Source organism: Lepidochelys olivacea (assembly GCF_965140295.1).
Source record: "Lepidochelys olivacea isolate rLepOli2 genome assembly, chromosome: 2".
NCBI classification, from domain to species: Eukaryota; Metazoa; Chordata; order Testudines; family Cheloniidae; genus Lepidochelys; species Lepidochelys olivacea.
The window spans coordinates 171,682,870-171,702,952 of record NC_140412.1 but is presented as its reverse complement, the minus strand read 5'-3'; the positions used below and the strand labels follow the sequence as shown (position 1 = coordinate 171,702,952).

General features: G+C 45.8%; 1 long non-coding RNA gene across 1 annotated transcript in view; it reads left to right on the top strand.

Annotated features, from left to right (window-relative positions):
* Nucleotides 1–14,996, top strand: part of LOC311517306 — a 59,192-nt gene extending 44,196 nt beyond the window's left edge. Inside the window, exon 3 of the long non-coding RNA XR_014710655.1 lies at nucleotides 14,837–14,996. This is a non-coding gene — a long non-coding RNA (uncharacterized lncRNA). The remainder of the gene's footprint in view (nucleotides 1–14,836) is intronic.
* Nucleotides 14,997–20,083: the final 5,087 nt, after the last annotated feature.

The following is a 20,083-nucleotide window of genomic DNA, read 5'->3' as shown; positions in this document are numbered from 1 at the left end:
GGTTTGGAACATGTGTTCATGCATCCAACAAAGTGGGTATTCACCCACGAAAGCTTATGCTCCAATACGTCTGTTAGTCTATAAGGTGCCACAGGACACTTTGCCACTTTTACAGATCCAGACTAACATGGCTACCCCTCTGATACTTAACATCATACAGTAGAATCGTATAACTTCATATACAATGTTGCCACACATTTTATCAGGAGAATACTGACAAGCAAATTATGAGATGTCAAACGATACCTTACAAGGCATACAATAGTGTGTAGGGTCTAAACATAGGAGGGTATATGCTGTCACCGTCCCCCATCAGCCTTCTCATCTCTAGAGGAAATATGTCCAATCTGTTCAACCTTTCCTAATAAGTCATATTTTCTAAACCTTTTATCATTTGACTGCTCTCCTTGGACGTTCTTCAATTTGTCCACATCTTTCCGAAAGTGTGGTACCCAAAACAGGACACAATACTCCAGCTGCAGCCTCACCAGTGCTGAATAGAGCAGGACAGTTACCTGCCATGTCTTACATATGGCTCTCCTGTTAATATACCCCAGAATGATATGAGCCTTTTTTGCATCACATGTTGACTCATATTTAATTTGTGATCCACTATAACCCCCAGATCCTTTTTCTGCAGCCCAGTTATTTCCCATTTTGTATTTGTATATTTGCTTATTGTCTTCCTAAGTGTAATAGTTTGCGCTTGTCTTCATTGTTTTTATCTTGTTGATTTCAGACCAAATCTCCAATTTATCAAGATCATTCTGAATTCTAATCCTGAGTGCTTGCAACTCTCACAGCTTTGTGTTGTCCACAGATTTTATAAGCCTACTCTTCACTCTATTATCTATTAAAACATTGAATGCTACTGGACCTAGGACAGACCCCTGCAGGACCCCACTAGATACATTCTCCCAATATAACAGTGAACTGTTAAAAACTACTCTTTGACTATGGTCTTTTAACAAAGTGTGCACTCACCTTATATTAATTTCATATAAACTTCATTTCCCTAGGTTGCTCATGAGAATGTCATTTGGGACTGTATCAAAAAGTCCAGATATATGATGTCTACTGCTTCCCCCCTCCCACCCCTGCCCATCCACTAGGCTAGCTACTCCATCAAAGAAGAAAATAAGGTTGGTCTGGCATTTGTTCATGACAAATCCATTCTGGCTATTACTTATTGCCCCATTATTCTCCAAGTTTGAATAAACAGATTGTTTATACTTTGATCAAATATCTTTCTGGGTTTTTAAATTAGGCTGACTGGTCTCTAATTCCCCATGTCTTCCTTTCCCCTCTTTTTTGCCCTTCTGCTAGCTTGTTTTGTAGGATACTGGTAGCCTCAGCCACCAGGGTCTGCAGCTACAGGGCGGCCCTGTCATATGGACTATCTCTGAGTTAGTGACCCTAGAATTTCCTGGCTCCCTGCCATGGGTCCAACAGCCTGGAAGCTCTGAGAGCCTCAGCTCCAGCCAGGGCTTTCAGGTCTTCTAGGCTCCCCACTCCACAGCAGGAGGACTCCTCTGATTCTCAAAGAATGTTTGTGTTGACCCCTCTTCTACAGGGAATCTGGGGCAACCCAGAAAGTCCCTTGGAGTACGGGACATCCCAGAGAGTTCCCCAGAGTCAGGATAGCTGGCTGCTCCATTTCCTTTTGGGAAAATCCAATGGAAATGACTATTTTCAATGTGTCCTTTTAGTGGGAAATTTCAAAATGTCTAGTTCTTGTGCCAGTTCAGAATTAAACTTCTTTGACATGTCAGAATTTGCCAAGTTTTGACCAGCTCAAGTTTACTAGTTGGTGCCCATACTGTCTTTACTTCCTCCCCAATGCAAGTTGTGGCTTAAAGCCACATGCAAGCTCCTAGTGTTCAGGATTGCTTTCTGCTGTTTAAGGATTCTTTCCACTGCACTGTATCTTCATTCTTTTCAATATGCAGAGTATAAAAAATAGGGGCTAAATTCTCAGCTGGTATAAACTGGCACTGGATTTGGCTGTAGACATTCATTGTTGCACTCTTGCTTTTTCTAGACTCAGTTTTTACCCAGCTCTTGCTCAGAAACAATCTCTCCATGAAGACAGTAGCAGTTTTCTTTAAAATAAGGCATGAGTGAACTCAGAATAATGACTTCAGGATTTGGCCCCTTGTGTTTTCTAAATGTTTTACTAAACAATCCCATCTAAATCCATTTATCCTGGTACTTAAACCAGTCTGACATACTGCAAGGGGAAGGGGAAAAATAACATTTTGAAAGGCAAGGATGCCTCATTTGCTGTGTGATCAATTAAATGTTGATAAAATAGCATGTGTTGGCTTGTCACTGCTGATTGATTGTGCATGTCTTGGTAGCTGTCTGAAATCAGGATACACTGTACCCATTCCATCTAGAATAGATACCTAGGGGTGTATTTCCTGACTGGCTGCATTCTCGTATGTTGCTATATGTTTTGCACCACTACAGAAGTTGAATCTCTTTTCACATAGCTATTCTGCTATAAGGTACCATGTTTATTCCCAGTAGCTACCAAATTTAAAAGAGAGACCGAGGAAGAAGAAAATAGTAATAAACAGAGAACTGGTGCTGGTTCAGATAATGCAAACTGTAAGGTAGAGAAATCAATTACATCAGAAACCTCTCTAAAGAGAAGCGTCTGAGAAGCTGGCAAGATGGGAGTCGGCTTTCCTTTATTCTCTTTTCTATTGATGTATGATAAATGAGGTGGGTCTTCATAGATGATTTAGGAGAAGATGTTATGTGTATGTGTGAGAGAATCATCTGTAAGAGATGGGGAAAGACCAATCTGATCCATTTCCCTGCAATTCTGAACACTCTTTTATTCAAACCAGATTCCTCAACTACCAGAACTCAATTATGACATATTGACCCTTTAAAATGATTGCAGGGGTGTTACTTCAGATGTATTGTTGTGTGTCTGACTGTAGCGGGGTGGTCACCTGCTCTGGCCTTAAAGGGCTTAAAACAGCCCGGGAGAGGGCTGTGGCTGGGAGCAAGCAGTTCCCAGGATGATTAGGGGAAACAGGCTCAGCTGGGCCTTATAAAAGGGCAGTGGACCAGGAGTAGATAGAGTCTCTTCTAGGTGTTGAGAGAGATGGGCCTGGCTGCTGGGGAGCATACTAGGGTACCTGAGGTGAAGCAGGGCTGGGGAAGGCCAGAAGAGCTGGGAGGCTCCAGACTGGAAAAGGCCCAGGCTGCAGACCTGGCAGACGGGTACTGGGGTTGCAACAGGGCAGCCCATGAGTAGTCAGAGGCAGCAGATCCAACCCCCCTTGTCTGTGATGATTGGTCTATATGCTTATGTCTGCCCTAGCGTGCGGGGGTTCAGTGGTGACTGGCAGTAGCCAAAGACTGAGGTGAGGTGGGGATAGTGGGTGGGGGTTCCTCTGGGAGGGGGAGACCCAGATCTGTGGGGGTACTGCCAGGGGGCAGCACCCCAGGGATACGGGGGGTCAGCAGCTGCAAGACACTGGCCTGCAGAGGGCACTCTGGAGGCTGGAAGAGCTAATTCCCTGAGAGACCCGCAGGAGGTGCTGCAGGGGTGAGTCCTGCACCGTGACACTGACTGTAGAATTTGGTCCATATTCAGAACTCCTCAAGGCCTCCATCCTGCAGCATAGAGTGCTGAATGACTTGTGTGCCCAGAGAGAGCCCCACTGAAGTTGGTCTGTGTTGTACATTGCAGGAGTTGGGCCTAAAGCTTCCTTCTGCTGTTTGCTTTGATATCTTAAGGCACTGGGAGAAACTAAATATCCTTATGGATAAGCTGTGGATATTTTAAAACAAGCCTTTCAAACAGAAACCTGATCAAAGATGTGATTGATTTTTTTTTTTGCATAATTTCTTCGAGAGAGACTCATTTTTCTTTGTACAGATACCACTGCTTAGGCCAGAGGTGGGTAAACTACGGCCCATGGGCCATATCCAGTCTGTGGGACCCTACTGCCCAGCTCCTGGCCTGGGAGCCTAGCCCCTGGCCCCTCCCCTGCAGTCCCCCCTCCCCCGTAGCCTCAGCGTGCTGCGCCGCTGGCCCAATGCTCTGGGCGGCCGGGCAGTGTAGTTGCAGAGCTGCGGCCTGACCTGGTGCTCGGGGCGGCACGGCTATAGTGACGCCAGCCACCGGTGCTCTGTGCTGCGCGATAAGGGGGCAGGGAGGTTAGATAGAAGGCAGGGGAGTTGAGGGTGGTGGTCAGGGGTGTAGATACGGGTTGGGGTGGTCAGGGGGTGGGAAATGGGGGTAGGATGGGGCAAGGGTCCTGGGGGGGCAGTCAGGAAGGGGAGGGTTGGATAGGGGAGCAGAGGGCAGTCAGGAGCAGGGGTGGTTGGATGGGGCAGGGGTCCCCAGGGTCATCTCAGGAATGAGGGGGGGGGGGTTGGATGGGGTGGCAGGAGGCAGTCAGGGGTGAGGAGTCCAGGGGTGGTCAGGGAGCAGGGGGGGTTGGATGGGGCAGGAGTCCCAGGGGAGCCATCAGGGGGCAAGAAGAGGAGGTGGCGGGGGAGGTTGGATAGGAGGCGGGGACTGGGCCACGCCTGGCCGTTTGGGGGGAGACAGCCTCCTCTAACCAGCCCTCCATACAATTTTGGAACCCTGATGTGGCCCTCAGGCCAAAAAGTTTGCCTGCCCCTGGCTTAGGCTGTGCAAACCTCAAGTACCCAGCATACGAAAGTGTATGAAACAATTCTGGGTTTGGGCCAAATGAGCACCTTAAAAATTTTTGAAAGTGAACACACGGAGTTCTGCTTCCTTCTGTCTCCAAAGGACCAGTCAGTGGTATTTTTTAATACACTAAATTCTGTCCCTTCCTATTTTTGGGGACTTGCCAAAAATTGGCTGCTAGCCGTGTGTCAGGTAGAAACTCCTCTTCAAGTATTGTTTTAAATAGATCTGTTAAGCAGCATTGTTGCTACCCAGGGGTAATTTATAATACTCTGCTAGGAAGCTAACCCTGGCACCTTTCCATTTGTTAAAGTGTTCGTGGCATCCATTGTTGAATAAATTAGATGCCATCAATATTGAGGAAGTCAGCTTTTTCCATATTTGAGAACATTTTAAATTTTCAAAAATAGCTTTCCTAGGAAAAGTGCATTATGCTGCCTAGTCACATTAACTGAAATCTCCATCTCTTGCCCACTAACTTTTGATGCTCACTTGCTGGCATCTAGCAACAACTGACAACATCTTCCAGCTCTCTGTAGTTGTAAAGCATATTTCAAATCCATCAGGACTGAATAACCCGGTCAGTAACAGTCACTTAGAGCAGAGAAAGATACTATACTTCAGGCAGAGAAGGCAAAGATGCCCTTCGCTGTCTCCAAGCAATTGGTTCAAAACAAAATGTTTCCCTGTAGCATTTCAATGAATCTTTAGTGCAACTGTCTGTCCTTTTGTGCTTAGCTCTTCAAGAAAGATTCTTAAATGTTTTGTTGCTGATGAGACCAGGCATCATAAGTAAAAACAAACCAGCAGAGTTCCACTTCTGGATGGAGAGAAAGAAACTCCACAACCATTGAGCAGTTACCTGGAAACCTCCCTAACAAATCACCGTTCTCTGAGGAACTCAAGCTAGCAGTGCATCCCAGGAATACAAAAGAAGGTGCTGCTGGCAGTGTGTTCTTGCTGAAGGACCCTTGGCTCTGGAACTTTCTTCACTTCTTGGTCCACCAGAGCCCAGATTTCCTGACGTTCACAACGCATTGCAAGAGCCATTTGTTGACCCAGACTTTTCCTAAGGAAGAGATAGCTGGATGAAATGGGAATTGGTTGAAGTAGTGGGATAAGAGATGTTATCTGGAGCCAAGTTGTCAAACAGAACATTCCCTGTTTTGTTATTGCAATAAGGTGTGGGAATAGATTGTTATGGGATGGAGTGGAGATATCTTGTGATTGTGTCCGACCATGCAATGGTGCACAAGGAAGAAGAGTTACAAACAACCTTCAGGCATCCCCTTGCAGTTCTGTTCAAGACCAGACGCAACAACAGTCCTGGCACCAAGTGCAAATACCAATCCAGATAAGCAGTGAGAGTGGGGCTAGCCTCTTCTAAAGAGATGAAGTAGGAGATGAGCCATGCAAAACTGGCCTTGAGAAATGGTGGTTTTTTTAATTAGTTTTTTATAATGGTTGGTATCTCAGCAAAATATGAATGGAATTTCATGAGACAAAGAGAAAAGACACATCTCTAGCCGCAGGGCATTCTACCTGCCAAACTTCAAAGGCTTGCCGCAAACAATAGCACCCCAAGAGCTTCTCTAAGCAGAGGGGAAAAAAGTAGCAAGAATCCTGTATAATGGAAAGTGTGCAACCTAAATATAGGGGTCACAGCTAGCACCCTCTGTAATAAGAAAAATATCTTTATGTATAAATATCCCAGTATAGTACTATGTAATACAGACTGTCATGCTCTTGGAACAACTTACATTGTTAAGCAATGATCTAGGCTATTATAAGGGGTCTATTTAATCCTCAGGACAGAGATTTAAGGGAGATTCCAGACCTTTTCCCAAAAGAGATTGTAAACTGGTCTGAAATACTGCAGTATAAGGTTTGGCAGGGATCCGCGAGGCCTCCATAAGTTGACAAGGCCAGAAGATTTGTGAATCATCAGAAATGGGGGAGGGGGGATCAGTAATTACCCACACAAATATCATATTGGATACCCTAAGTATTCAGGGATAGTAGGGCACAGCTTTCAAACAAATTTGGCCAGTTTTAGGGAAGGAACAGTTAACTATATGGGAACCCAGCTGGGGATGGGGTAGAGGCAGCCAAGCTAATGGCTGGTGCCTCATGGTGGCAGGTGTCCAGGCCCCTGATAAAGTAGACATAGAGGAAGGCATCCTCCAATGTGAGTGGCATGTATAATAGGCTGGGGAAGGCTGTGCCTCCGCAAACAGCCCCACATGGACCTGCCCCCAAGGCCACCTCCTGCTTACCCCAGCTGAGGCAGGCTGCTCCAAGTTCTGGGAAACCTGCTGGGGTTGGGGCTGGTCTCTGGAGCTAGGGTGGCTGGGACTTGCCGGGGGGGCTGGACCTGCCCAGGGTTGGGGAGGCCCCCCGACGCTGGACCTGTGCTGCCCAGCGCTCCAGGCCTGGGGCCACAGAGGCTGCACCACCCAGTGTTCCAGGGCTGGGGAGGAGCATGCACTGGTAGACGTCCACCCGGTTCTCTGGGGCTGGGTGGGGAGCACCTGTGCATTACTCCTGCTCCGTGGCTGGAGGTGCTCAGGCAGCCTGAGGCTGGGGGAGGCTCGGGGGACTGGCAGCCACGGCGGCCCTCTGGGCTTCGGCAGGGAAAGGGGGTGGGAAGAGTGGTGTCTCAGGCTGAAGGGATGGGCTTGAGGAGGCTAGCCCCTGGCCTGTGGTTCACCCACTGCCCATGTTCTCTAATGAACCTGGGGAATGGGGTTAGGGCTTCTACTATCTGGTGCAGCAAGGAGAAAGCCCTCTTAGACCTCTGTCACCATTTCTCAGTGAGTCACAGCTAAGGATGTCAGATTCAGGACAAACTGCTGAGAAATAGGATAGACTCACCCCAGACTGGCAGTTATTCTACCATTAGATATACCAAGCCAGTAACAAAAGTAAACATCTGTCTCACCACACTGGTTAACTAGGCCCTGGTCTACACTAGGACTTTAGGTCGAATTTAGCAGCATTAAATCGATGTAAACCTGCACCTATCCACACGCTGAAGCCCTTTATTTCGACTTAAAGGGCTCTTAAAATCGATTTCCTTACTCCACCCCTGACAAGTGGATTAGCGCTTAAATCGGCCTTGCCGGCTTGAATTTGGGGTATTGTGGACACAATTCGACGGTATTGGCCTCCGGGAGCTATCCCAGAGTGCTCCATTGTGACCGCTCTGGACAACACTCTCAACTCAGATGCACTGGCCAGGTAGATCGCGAACTTTTGAATCTCATTTCCTGTTTGGCCAGCGTGGCAAGCTGCAGGTGACCATGCAGAGCTCATCAGCAGAGGTGACCATGATGGAGTCCCAGAATCGCAAAAGAGCTCCAGCATGGACTGAACGGGAGGTACGGGATCTGATCGCTGTATGGGGAGAGGAATCCATGCTATCAGAACTCCGTTCCAGTTTTCGAAATGCCAAAACCTTTGTCAAAATCTCCCAGGGCATGAAGGACAGAGGCCATAACAGGGACCCGAAGCAGTGCCGCGTGAAACTGAGGGAGCTGAGGCAAGCCTACCAGAAAACCAGAGAGGCGAACGGCCGCTCTGGGTCAGAGCCCCAAACATGCCGCTTCTATGATGAGCTGCATGCCATTTTAGGGGGTTCAGCCACCACTACCGCAGCTGTGTTGTTTGACTCCTTCAATGGAGATGGAGGCAATACGGAAGCAGGTTTTGGGGACGAAGGAGAAGATAGCTCACAGCAAGCAAGCGGAGAAACCGGTTTTCCCGACAGCCAGGAACTGTTTCTCACCCTGGACCTGGAGCCAGTACCCCCCAAACCCACCCAAGGCTGCCTCCTGGACCCAGCAGGCGGAGAAGGGACCTCCGGTGAGTGTACCTTTTAAAATACTATACATGGTTTAAAAGCAAGCATGTGAAAGGATTACTTTGCCCTGGCATTCGCAGTTCTTCTGGATGTACTCCCAAAGCCTTTGCAAAAGGTTTCTGGGGAGGGCAGCCTTATTGCGTCCTTCATGGTAGGACACTTTACCACTCCAGGCCAGTAACACGTACTCGGGAATCATTGTACAACAAAGCATTGCAGTGTATGTTTGCTGGCGTTCAAACAACACCCGTTCTTTATCTCTCTGTGTTATCCTCAGGAGAGTGAAATATAATTCATGGTCACCTGGTTGAAATAGAGTGCTTTTCTTCAGGAGACACTCAGAGGAGCCCATTCCTGCTGGGCTGTTTGCCTGTGGCTAAACAGAAATGTTCCCCACTGTTAGCCACAGGGAGGGGGGAGAGTTGAGGGGGTAGCCACGTGGTGGGGGGAGGCAAAATGTGACCTTGTAACGAAAGCACATGTGCTATGTATGTAATGTTAACAGCAAGGTTTACCCTGAAAGAGTGTAGCGACTGTTTTATAAAATGTGTCTGTTTAAATACTGCTGTCCCTTTTTTTTTCTCCACCAGCTGCATGTGTTTCAATGATCACAGGATCTTCTCCTTCCCAGAGGCTAGTGAAGCTTAGAAAGAAAAAAAAAATCGCACTCGCGATGAAATGTTCTCTGAGCTCATGCTGTCCTCCCACACTGACAGAGCACAGACGAATGCGTGGAGGCAAATAATGTCAGAGTGCAGGAAAGCACAAAATGACCGGGAGGAGAGGTGGCGGGCTGAAGAGAGTAAGTGGCAGGCTGAAGACAGGGCTGAAGCTCAAATGTGGCGGCAGCGTGATGAGAGGAGGCAGGATTCAATGCTGAGGCTGCTGGAGGACCAAACCAGTATGCTCCAGTGTATGGTTGAGCTGCAGCAAAGGCAGCTGGAGCACAGACTGCCACTGCAGCCCCTGAGTAACCAACCGCCCTCCTCCCCAAGTTCCATAGCCTCCACACCCAGACACCCAAGAACATGGTGGGGGGGCCTCCGGCCAACCAGCCACTCCACCACAGAGGATTGCCCAAAAAAAAGAAGGCTGGCATTCAATAAATTTTAAAGTTGTAAACTTTTAAAGTGCTGTGTGGCATTTTCCTTCCCTCCTCCACCACCCCTCCTGGGCTAGCTTGGTAGTCATCCTCCTAGTTGTGTGATGAATGAATAAAGAATGCATGAATGTGAAGCAACAATGACTTTATTGCCTCTGCAAGCGGTGATCGAAGGGAGGAGGGGCGGGTGGTTAGCTTACAGGGAAGTAGAGTGAACCAAGGGGTGGGGGGTTTCATCAAGGAGAAACAAACAGAACTTTCACACCGTAGCCTGGCCAGTCATGAAACTGGTTTTCAAAGCTTCTCTGATGCGTACCGCGCCCTCCTGTGCTCTTCTAACCGCCCTGCTGTCTGGCTGTGCGTAACCAGCAGCCAGGCGATTTGCCTCAACCTCCCACCCCACCATAAACGTCTCCACCTTACTCTCACAGATATTGTGGAGCACACAGCATGCTGTAATAACAGTGGGAATATTGGTTTCGCTGAGGTCTAAGCGAGTCAGTAAACTGCGCCAGCGCGCCTTTAAATGTCCAAATGCACATTCTACCACCATTCTGCACTTGCTCAGCCTGTAGTTGAACAGCTCCTGACTACGGTCCAGGCTGCCTGTGTACGACTTCATGAGCCATGGCATTAAGGGGTAGGCTAGGTCCCCAAGGATACATATAGGCATTTCAACATCCCCAACAGTTATTTTCTGGTCTGGGAATAAAGTCCCTTCCTGCAGCTTTTGAAACAGACCAGAGTTCCTGAAGATGCGAGCGTCATGTACCTTTCCCGGCCATCCCACGTTGATGTTGGTGAAACGTCCCTTGTGATCCACCAGAGCTTGCAGCATTATCGAAAAGTACCCCTTGCGGTTTATGTACTCGGCGGCTTGGTGCTCCGGTGCCAAGATAGGGATATGGGTTCCGTCTATGGCCCTACCAGTTAGGGAATCCCATTGCAGCAAAGCCATCCACTATGACCTGCACATTTCCCAGGGTCACTACCCTTGATATCAGCAGATCTTTGATTGCGTGGGCTACTTGCATCACAGCAGCCCCAACAGTAGATTTGTCCACTCCAAATTGATTCCCAACTGACCGGTAGCTGTCTGGCGTTGCAAGCTTCCACAGGGCTATCGCCACTCACTTCTCAACTGTGAGGGCTGCTCTCATCTCGGTATTCATATGCTTCAGGGCAGGGGAAAGCAAGTCACAAAGTTCCATGGAAGTGTCCTTACGCATGCGAAAGTTTCGCAGCCACTGGGAATCATCCCAGACCTGCAACACTATGCGGTCCCACCAGTCTGTGCTTGTTTCCCAAGTCCAGAATCGGTGTTCCACAGCATGAACCTGCCCCATTAGCACCATGATGCATGCATTGGCAGGGCCCATGCTTTCAGAGAAATCTGTGTCCATGTCCTGATCACTCACGTGACCGCGCTGACGTCGCCTCCTCGCCCTGTATCGCTTTGCCAGGTTCTGGTGCTGCATATACTGTTGGATAATGCGTGTGGTGTTTAATGTGCTCCTAATTGCCAAAGTGAGCTGAGCGGCCTCCATGCTTGCCTTGGTATGGCGTCCGCACAGAAAAAAGGCGCGGAATGATTGTCTGCCGTTGCTCTGATGGAGGGAGGGGTGACTGACGACACGGCTTACAGGGTTGGCTTCAGGGAGCTAAAATCAACAAAGGGGGTGTCTTTACATCAAGGAGTATTTCAGGCAGGACTTCACGGAGGGTTCCAATAAGAAATGGTGCACCTAAGTTATTGTTCTTATTGGAACAAGGAGGTTAGCCTGTCCTCTGATTGATACATGGCTAGATTTACCTCACTGCACCTTCTCTGTGAGTGACTGCAGTGTGACCTAGAGGAATGAGTCCCCTAGACAGGGGAAGAGGCAAATGAGTACAAAACAAATCTGGTCTATTTCTTGTTCTTGTTCCATCTATCTTTTACATCTTTGGCTGGCAGCAGACGGTGCAGAAGGACTGCATGCCATCCACATCTCATGGCTGCTCGGCAGAAGATGGTACAGTACGACTGCTAGCCATCCTCATCTCTTGCCTGCTTGGCAGAAGATGGTACAATATGACTGCTAGCAATCCTCATCTCTTGCCTGCCTGGCAGAAGATGGTACAGTACGACTGCTAGCAATCCATATAGCCTGCCTGCTCACCATAAGACGGTTCAATAGAACTGACTGCAGGACTAAAGAGAATGACCTGGTCAAGTCACTCCAAATTTTGTCCCAGCGCCCATGTCTGCCCAGGCGCTCCCAGCCGACATGGTCGGGAGCACCTCGGACACGACGAGGATGGCTACCAGTCCTACTGCACAGTCTGCTGCCAGAAGGCAATGGGTTGCTGCTACTGTGTAGCAATGCCGTACTGCGTCTGCCAGCACCCAGGAGACATAGGGTGACAGTTACCTGAGTGGGCTCCATGCTTGCCGTGGTATGGCGTCTGCACAGGTAACTCAGGAAAAAAGGCGCGAAACGATTGTCTGCCCTTGCTTTCACGGAGGGAGGGAGGGAACGGGGGCCTGACGATATGTACCCAGAACCACCCGCGACAATGTTTTAGCCCCATCAGGCACTGGGATCTCAACCCAGAATTCCAATGGGCAGTGGAGACTGCAGGAACTGTGGGATAGCTATCCACAGTGCAATGCTCCGGAAGTCGACTCTAGCCTCGGTACTGTGGAAGCGCTCCGCCGAGTTAATGCACTTAATGCACTTAGAGCATTTTCTGTGGGGACACACACACTCGAATATATAAAACCAATTTCTAAAAAACCGACTTCTATAAATTTGACCTTATTCCATAGTGTAGACATACCCAAAAAGTCAAAAATGCAGTCTCCTTAGGCATTGCAGCCCTTCTTTCACACACAGACCCCCGACTCTCGATTATATGACGAGTGGTTCTTGAAAACCAGTTTCATGAGACAAGAGAGCAGCCACATATCCAAGTCAATATATAACTCAGATCTTACCCAATAATCACACTGCTGCCAATTCTTTAGTAACTAAAATCTAAAGGTTCTTTTATAAGAGAAAAGAAGAGCGTTAAAATGGTTAATAGATCATATACATACAATCATTGCAAATTTCTTGAATCAGGTTTGAAGCAGTGATGAAATAAACTGCTGGCTTGTAAAGTCTCTGATAACTTCCAAAAGATTGGAGGGTCCTCAGTCATAGGCACTGACTATGTGGGTTCTCCAGGGCTGGAGCACCCAGGGGGAAAAAAGTGTGGGTGCTTAGCACAAATCAGCCACCAGCTCCCTGCCAACCCCCCAGCACCTCCCGTTTGCCAGTGGCCCCACTGATCAACTCCTCCCCCTCCCTCCCACTGTCTCCTGCCTGCTGTGATCCGCTGTTCCATGGCTTGCAGGAGGCACTGTGGGGGGTGGGGGAGGAGCAGGGATGGGGTGCGCTTGGGTGAGGGAGTGGAACTGGGTGGGGAGAGGCAGGGTGGGGTTGCAGAGAGGGCAGGGCGGGGTGGGAGTGGGGCCTGGGATGGAGGCGGGGCTTGAGCACCCCCAGGGCCAAGAGGAAGCCAGCACCTGTGCCTTCAGTCCATAGTCAATATGCTCTTTTCAGTTGTAAATCCATAGTCCAGAGAGTCAGAGCAGAAAAGAGGCAAGATGGAGATGTTTCCAGGGTCTTTTATGTCCTCTGCCATGTGGATGGAAGTTTACTGTCCCAAACAAAGCCCACAGCACAGTTTGTGGAAAAGTACAGGCACAAGAAGGAGTCCAGAGTCATGTGAGCAAGTCACATGCCCTTACATGGCTTGCTGAGTCACAGGGGCAAGCCATTGGCCACTCGGAGGCTAAGGTGCCTGCAGGAAGAGCCATTGGGGTGGAATGAGTTTCTACTATGGCCCATTATGAGAGTCAATTGTGTTTGATGGGCCATCAACGTAAAGCCGTCTGGCTTCAATATTGATTTTACCTGGTGGGTGTTACTCCAGGAACAGACACATTTGAAATACAGGTACATAGTCAATATTCATAACTTTAGATACAAAGATGATATATGCATATAAACAAGATAATTATATTTGATAGATAAACTTTTCCATTGATACCTTATATAACATACTTTGTAGAAGATTTGTTGCAATTGTATAACAGTGATATTCATGGTCATATCTCAATCATACAGTGGTCACACTTCATATAAGAGGAGAGCGGTGGGGTCTTAGCAGTCGGCTGGGATCAGGTATGGGGAAATAGAGGGCTGACTGCAGACCCTCCACTAGATGGAAACAAGTGAGGAAGGATTGATGACCTGCACTGTACTGGTTTATTCCTGGACAGATCCCAGATGAGTTAAAGTTGCGGCTGAGTTCAGCCACATCCCTTGCATTTTATCTGCCTTCCCATCTGACCAGGACAATATAGGGGACAGTACTAGCTTTTTGTATAGTAATAAAAAATATTTTAATGTATTTTTTTCTATAAATATCTATAGCATAGTACTGTCTATAGCATAGAAAACAGACCGTTTCTAAACAAGAAAGGTAATGTTTGCTTTTTTAAGAAAAAAAAACCTCCCTCCCCTCACAAACAAAAAAAGAAGAGAACACTAGATTGTGATTTCTATAAATAGGTCTGCAATGCTAAACCATGCAGAAAAATACTGTGTCAAAAATAATGGATACAGGAGGTAGCTCATGACTTCTCAAACAAGATACTTAATGGACCACATTGCTCTAGTACCTGAGTTCCTCCAAAACATTAATGAATTTGTGCTCATCCACCTCTCTGAGGCAGGAAAGAATTATCTTCCCCTTTTATGGGTGGGAAACAGAGTACATGCAAAATAGTCAGACTTGGGTACCTAAAGTTAGGCTTCTAAATCTGTATCAATAAAAGTGGCCTGATTTTTCAGAAGCACCTAGCATCCTAGGAAATACAGGTGCTTAACACTTTTAAAAATCAGGCCAGTCATATGCAGGTGCCTGAATAGGGTTTTGTATCCCAATCTGGAAAATGTTGGCCAGTGTCTTATTGGAGATCACGCAAAGCAGTCTTTGGTAGAGTTGGGGATTTAATCTAGCTCTCTTGAATTCCAGTCCACTGCCATACCAAGACCTTACATATAAAAGTCAGGTTTCTTAAAATCTTCTGCTTGCAGTGCTGAAATGTATTCTGCTAACTGCTCTTTATTCTGTTTGTTTCTAAAATGAACAGCTGGGGCCAGATGAATTTATTAAACTCTCTTTGTGAAGAGTGCTCTCAAGAAGACCAGTGAAGAAGGCTTTTGTTCCGATCCCTAGAGAGATGAGTAGCATCAGCTGCAGCATTGGTGCACTGAATATCTGGCAAGGTGAGAGGAGGCAAATGGACATTCTGTGAACTGATCACTCTATAACTATAACGCTGGTTCACAGGTGCTAAATAATTAGCATGATAATACATAGCATTTACATAGTGCCTTTCTTTTTCTTTTTTAATAGTGCTTTGTATTAAATACCTAGCATGATACTCTCAATTTGTAACTTTCCATAATTTTTTCAATAAAAACATGAGAATGTGAAAGAATGGGTGGAAGGGAATAAAAAGAACAAGTATACACTGTTATGTAGGGAGAGATGGTAGCACTCCCCACGTTAGGTTGTCTAACACTTTCCATTATTAAAGATTCTTGTAACCCTTTCTGTGAGATTCTTGTGACTTTTTCTCGTGTACATATGTATACAATACATTACCTTTCAGCCACTATTGAGAGATGATCACACTTCTTTAGTGCCATAGCAGTTGAACATATTGACTGAGATTTTCAGTGACTTTAAGGGATATGGATCCCCAAGTGCAAATAATGGTAATTGGATATCTAAATCCATGTGCAGCTCTGAAAATTTCACCCATTTTATTCATCATTTACATTGATTTTAGTTTCACTAGTTCACTGGTTTTAGAGTTTTTCATCCAATGATCTCAAAGTACTTTTTAAAGGCCTAATCCAGAAGTCTCTTATGAGGAAGATCAAGGAAGAAGAGAAAAGAGATCAGTAGAACAAGGAAAAAGATATTCTCTAGAATGCAAACTAGGAGAAAAATGTGTGAAGGTAAAAACCACACCAGAATAGTTGGGGGGGGGGCAGAGAAAAGGTTATAAAGAGAAAGATAAGGAAATAGAAAGTGAAAAGAATAAAAGGATGATGGGAAAACAGGAAGAGGAACAGGAATAAAGAGATGGGGAAAGAAATGTAAGGCACGGTGCGTAACTTTCAGGTTGAGTTTTGTTTTATTCATGCTTCTACATCATATTGTATTTCCTTGGCAAATGTCCTACAACTTCATTTAGGGAGAAGGGAATGGCAGAATATTGTGCTGCTGGGCTTTGAGTATTATCCCTTCATATCATTGCTGTTGGGAATGTTACTTGGCTACTGGGCTTATGTTTTAAAAAAAAAAAAATAGCAGACCACTGCAGCAGGAAATGTGGTATTTAACATTTAAACAGAGAATCTGAGTAAATTTAAGGCTATGGCTTTGCCATTTGGGGTTATTCTCTCAGAGTTGCAAGCTAAATTAGGTGAGGCTGGATCACTAAATGAATGGGAGCTCTCCCAGTGCCACCTAGGAGAATCAGGAAGTAGTGTGATGATTCAGTAGATGCTACTCTTGCTTCTGAGTCAGTATTGAACTACTGCCTACCCTACTGGGCTCACTGTGCTACTCGAGGTTTTAGGATAGGAAACAGGAGATTTGACTGTAATAATCCAATGAAAAGGGCACCAAAATGGGATTCAGGAGACTTGTGTGACCTTTGAAGTCATTTAATCTCTCAGAGCCTTAGACCCCCAGTTGTCAATGGCACTAATAATACTTATGCACCTTTGCAAAGCATATTGACCACTACTGATGAAAAGGACCCTTAGATGAGCTGAGTATTATTACTCCTTGTAAGACAGTTACTGACAGTTCAGGGCAACTACACCTGGCTCCCCAGCTATCACCTCTCTTGGGTGGAGACCTATGTCTCTCTCCCTCCTGACCAGGCTTCTTCCAGGCTGCCCATTTCCTTGCCTATACTGTGAGTTCCCCAGCAAGTCAAACTGCCTAAGAAGGTCTGCTTTCCTTTCTCCTCAGAGGCTATAAACAGCACAGTTGCCCACAGTTAGATATTACCACACAGCCCTTTCTAAGCAAGTGCACTTATTCTTGTACTACAGAGAAACCATATTAAAAACAATAAAATAACCTACCTGCATACTAATAGGCTTACCAGAGATCACTCCCAACTCCAGCAAAGGCTCTGGTAAGTGATCAATCCTTTAAACCTTACCAAGGGGTCTCTTCTGTAGTTACAAGTTTACAACAGCTGTTAGCTCAGAACAAGCACCCCCATGAATCTATGAGTCACTCCTTTATACGTTTGGGCCCTTGATCTTGGGACCCTGTGAACAGGTACTCAGCAGATAATCATTCTCTGCTCGGGTGTAGCTTAAAAGGGCTGGGTTTTTGCATAATTCAAGGTGGGAGGCAGGATGGGGAGAATTTGCATTTACCTTTCCCTAGATATTTTCCAGGAAATTTACTTTACATGTATTGTCCCAAAAGTTCATTCTCGTCTGCCACGTTGTTCAATATAATCCTTTGATCATCCAGGCCCACAATAAATCATAACCTGTGCATTTAATACATTGGACTCCAAAGGTACTTAAAATTCATTAAGTAAGATTTCCCAAAGATATTAGAGGAAATTGCCATATCTATCACAATTGCATTAATAATCACACGCCACTTCTTCCAGGTCTGGTGGTGACAGGGCCACAGTTCTAGCACAATTATTTTCTGCATTCCTAAATTTACATTAGATGTATTGGCGTTCTTCAGTGCCCTAAACTATCATGGAGAGTTGCTGTGCACTATAAGGTTGTAGTCAAGTTTTACTTTAGAGGTGGCTGCATTTTATAGATGGATGAAGTGATCCATGTATTTACCACAATTTGTCAAGTCCTAAGGACTTCACTGGAGTTAAGTGTTACAGTTTAGGTGACAGTGTTTGCCATGAGCTTGCCAGACTCTCTAGCCCGATAGGCCCGAACAAATGGAATTCTTACCACTTTACACAGAAATCCTAGCCTTAGTCTTGAACTGTAATGGAAAATGTGGTTTACAACACTTCTGAATTATTTGAAAGTAATGTCATAAAAGAGCAGGAATTGTGAGGAAGGTGCCTGATCCCTCTTCTGGAGCTTTTACAATAACCATGTGGGTGAAATTCTTATCTAGTGAAACTCTATTGAAGTCAATGGAGATGGGCCAGATTCCATAAATCTATGGAATTACAACAAAAATGAATTTGCTCCATCTCTGTATAAAAGCCTAACGGTCCAGAATTCCATGTCTCCTTTCTCTCCAGTGGGATTCATTAATGATAACAGTCTCATTCACCTGAGTGCAATGTCTGCTTTTGTTCTAAGGAATGGGTGAAAGGAGCTGAAGGTCAGGAAACGCAGCAGGGTGTGGTGAAGTATGGCAGAAGTGGAAAGCTCATACAAAACAGAGCACTGCCACATGTGACTCGGGACCTGATTCAGCAAACCAGCCCCATTCGGCACAGCACTTCAGCACATGCCTAAAATACATTGAATGTAACGGGATGTGCAGAATCTAAGTGTTTGCTAAATTGGGGCTTTTCAGTGAATTAAGAGAATAGATGTGAAATATGATAAAATAATTAGTATTTTTGCTGGATATTTCAAAGATTATCTTTATTAATTATATTATATTTCACAAAAGAAAGAAATGCGGACACACACAGGATTAACATAGAGAAAATATTTATTTAACAAAACTCAGCTAAAAACCTCCATTAAGAAAATCTAGACTTTTTAATCTTTCTGTAGAAAATACAGTTTACAAAATCATAAGCATTGGAAAACATTTAAACAAAATCTATCTTCAATAGGGGCTTGATCCTGCAAAGTGCCGAGTGCTGTGGCCCTGATCCAGCAAAGCATGTGCTTAACTTTGTGAGCTGTTCCATTGATTTCAATGAGTCTACTTGTGTTTAAATTTAAGCATATGCTTAAGTACTTTGCTGCATCAGAGCCAGAGTTCTCAGTGCCCTAAAGCAGCGGTTCTCAAACTTTTTTTTCATGGAACACTTGAAAATTGCTGAGGGTCTCAGTGGACCACCTAATGATCTTTCCAAATGTTGTTCGTACCATTAGCTAACTATTGTAAAGTGCTTTGTTTAAAAGCGCTATATTAAAAAAAACCCTTAATACTTAACATTTTTTGTTCTACATATAAAAGCACACGACTCATATTTTAATATCAATAGTCTTACCTTTCTAATGCGATGGATGTGCCCTTTCTCCCACACTATGGCAGCCCCCAAGTTGGGGCTGGGAAGGAGAAGGAGTCTCTCCCTCTCTCCCCTGCCGCAGCAGCCCCCGAGCTGGGAGTGGGAAGGAGGGGGTTCAGGCACACACCTTAGAGGGAACTATCCGTGGAACACCTGAATGGAGCTCACGGACCACAGTTTGAGAACCTCTGCCCTAAAGAAATGAGCCCTACTAGACTATGAGCATGAACCCAATCCCACTGATATCAATGGTAAAACTTCCACTCTTCCGTGGGAGGGAGGATTGTGCTTTATGGGTCCAATTCAGCAATGTCTTTTAAGCAGAATTAAATCCATCCCTGGTTAGCAAATCACTTAAACATGTGCTTAACTACCCTTGAATTTAATCATATTCTTAAGTGCTTTGCTGAATAGGTATGGCTTGCTGAGTTGAAGCTTCAGTACAGATAATCAGATAAATAACAAATATGTATTATACCTTTCTCTACAGAACTACAGGGCAGAAATAAGAATGTAAGGTGTACAGATCTCTTCAGAGTATTGGAAGACGTAATGCTAGCCACTGAATAGTACAAGTGCCAATGGGAAATTATACAAGCAAAATTCACAACAAATGCTGGAGGAGGTGCCATCTGTGATGACCCGGGGAATACATCTATGTATAACTAACAAAGTCTGGTTAATTTTATGAAATTGCTGTGTCACTGAATGCCTCAATGTGTAGTGATTCAGTCATGGGCTGACAAGGTTCCTGATACCTATTGCCCACCCTGTCTGCATGAAGCTATAGAGAAACAAATAGTCGTTAACCTTAGTGACTGTGCTCTGACAGGGCTATGGGTATGCTAAGGAATTCGCGTGACCTGGGAAACCAAGTGGTCTGAACTGAGGGGAATTTCCACAGAAAGGGGAAACAAAGAGATGAGGTGTTAGTGCTGGCCTTTGAAGTCATCAGGTTGAATGAGAGAGAAAAAAGGCACAGGCATTTGGAGAGAGAGGAGGATTTATTTGACTGTGGGACCAGCCAAAGTCAAAGGAAGATGGCTGGAGGAGACTGCATGTTCCAGAGCAGAAACCATGAGGAGAGAGATCCAGGAGAGGGGACACAGAATTCTG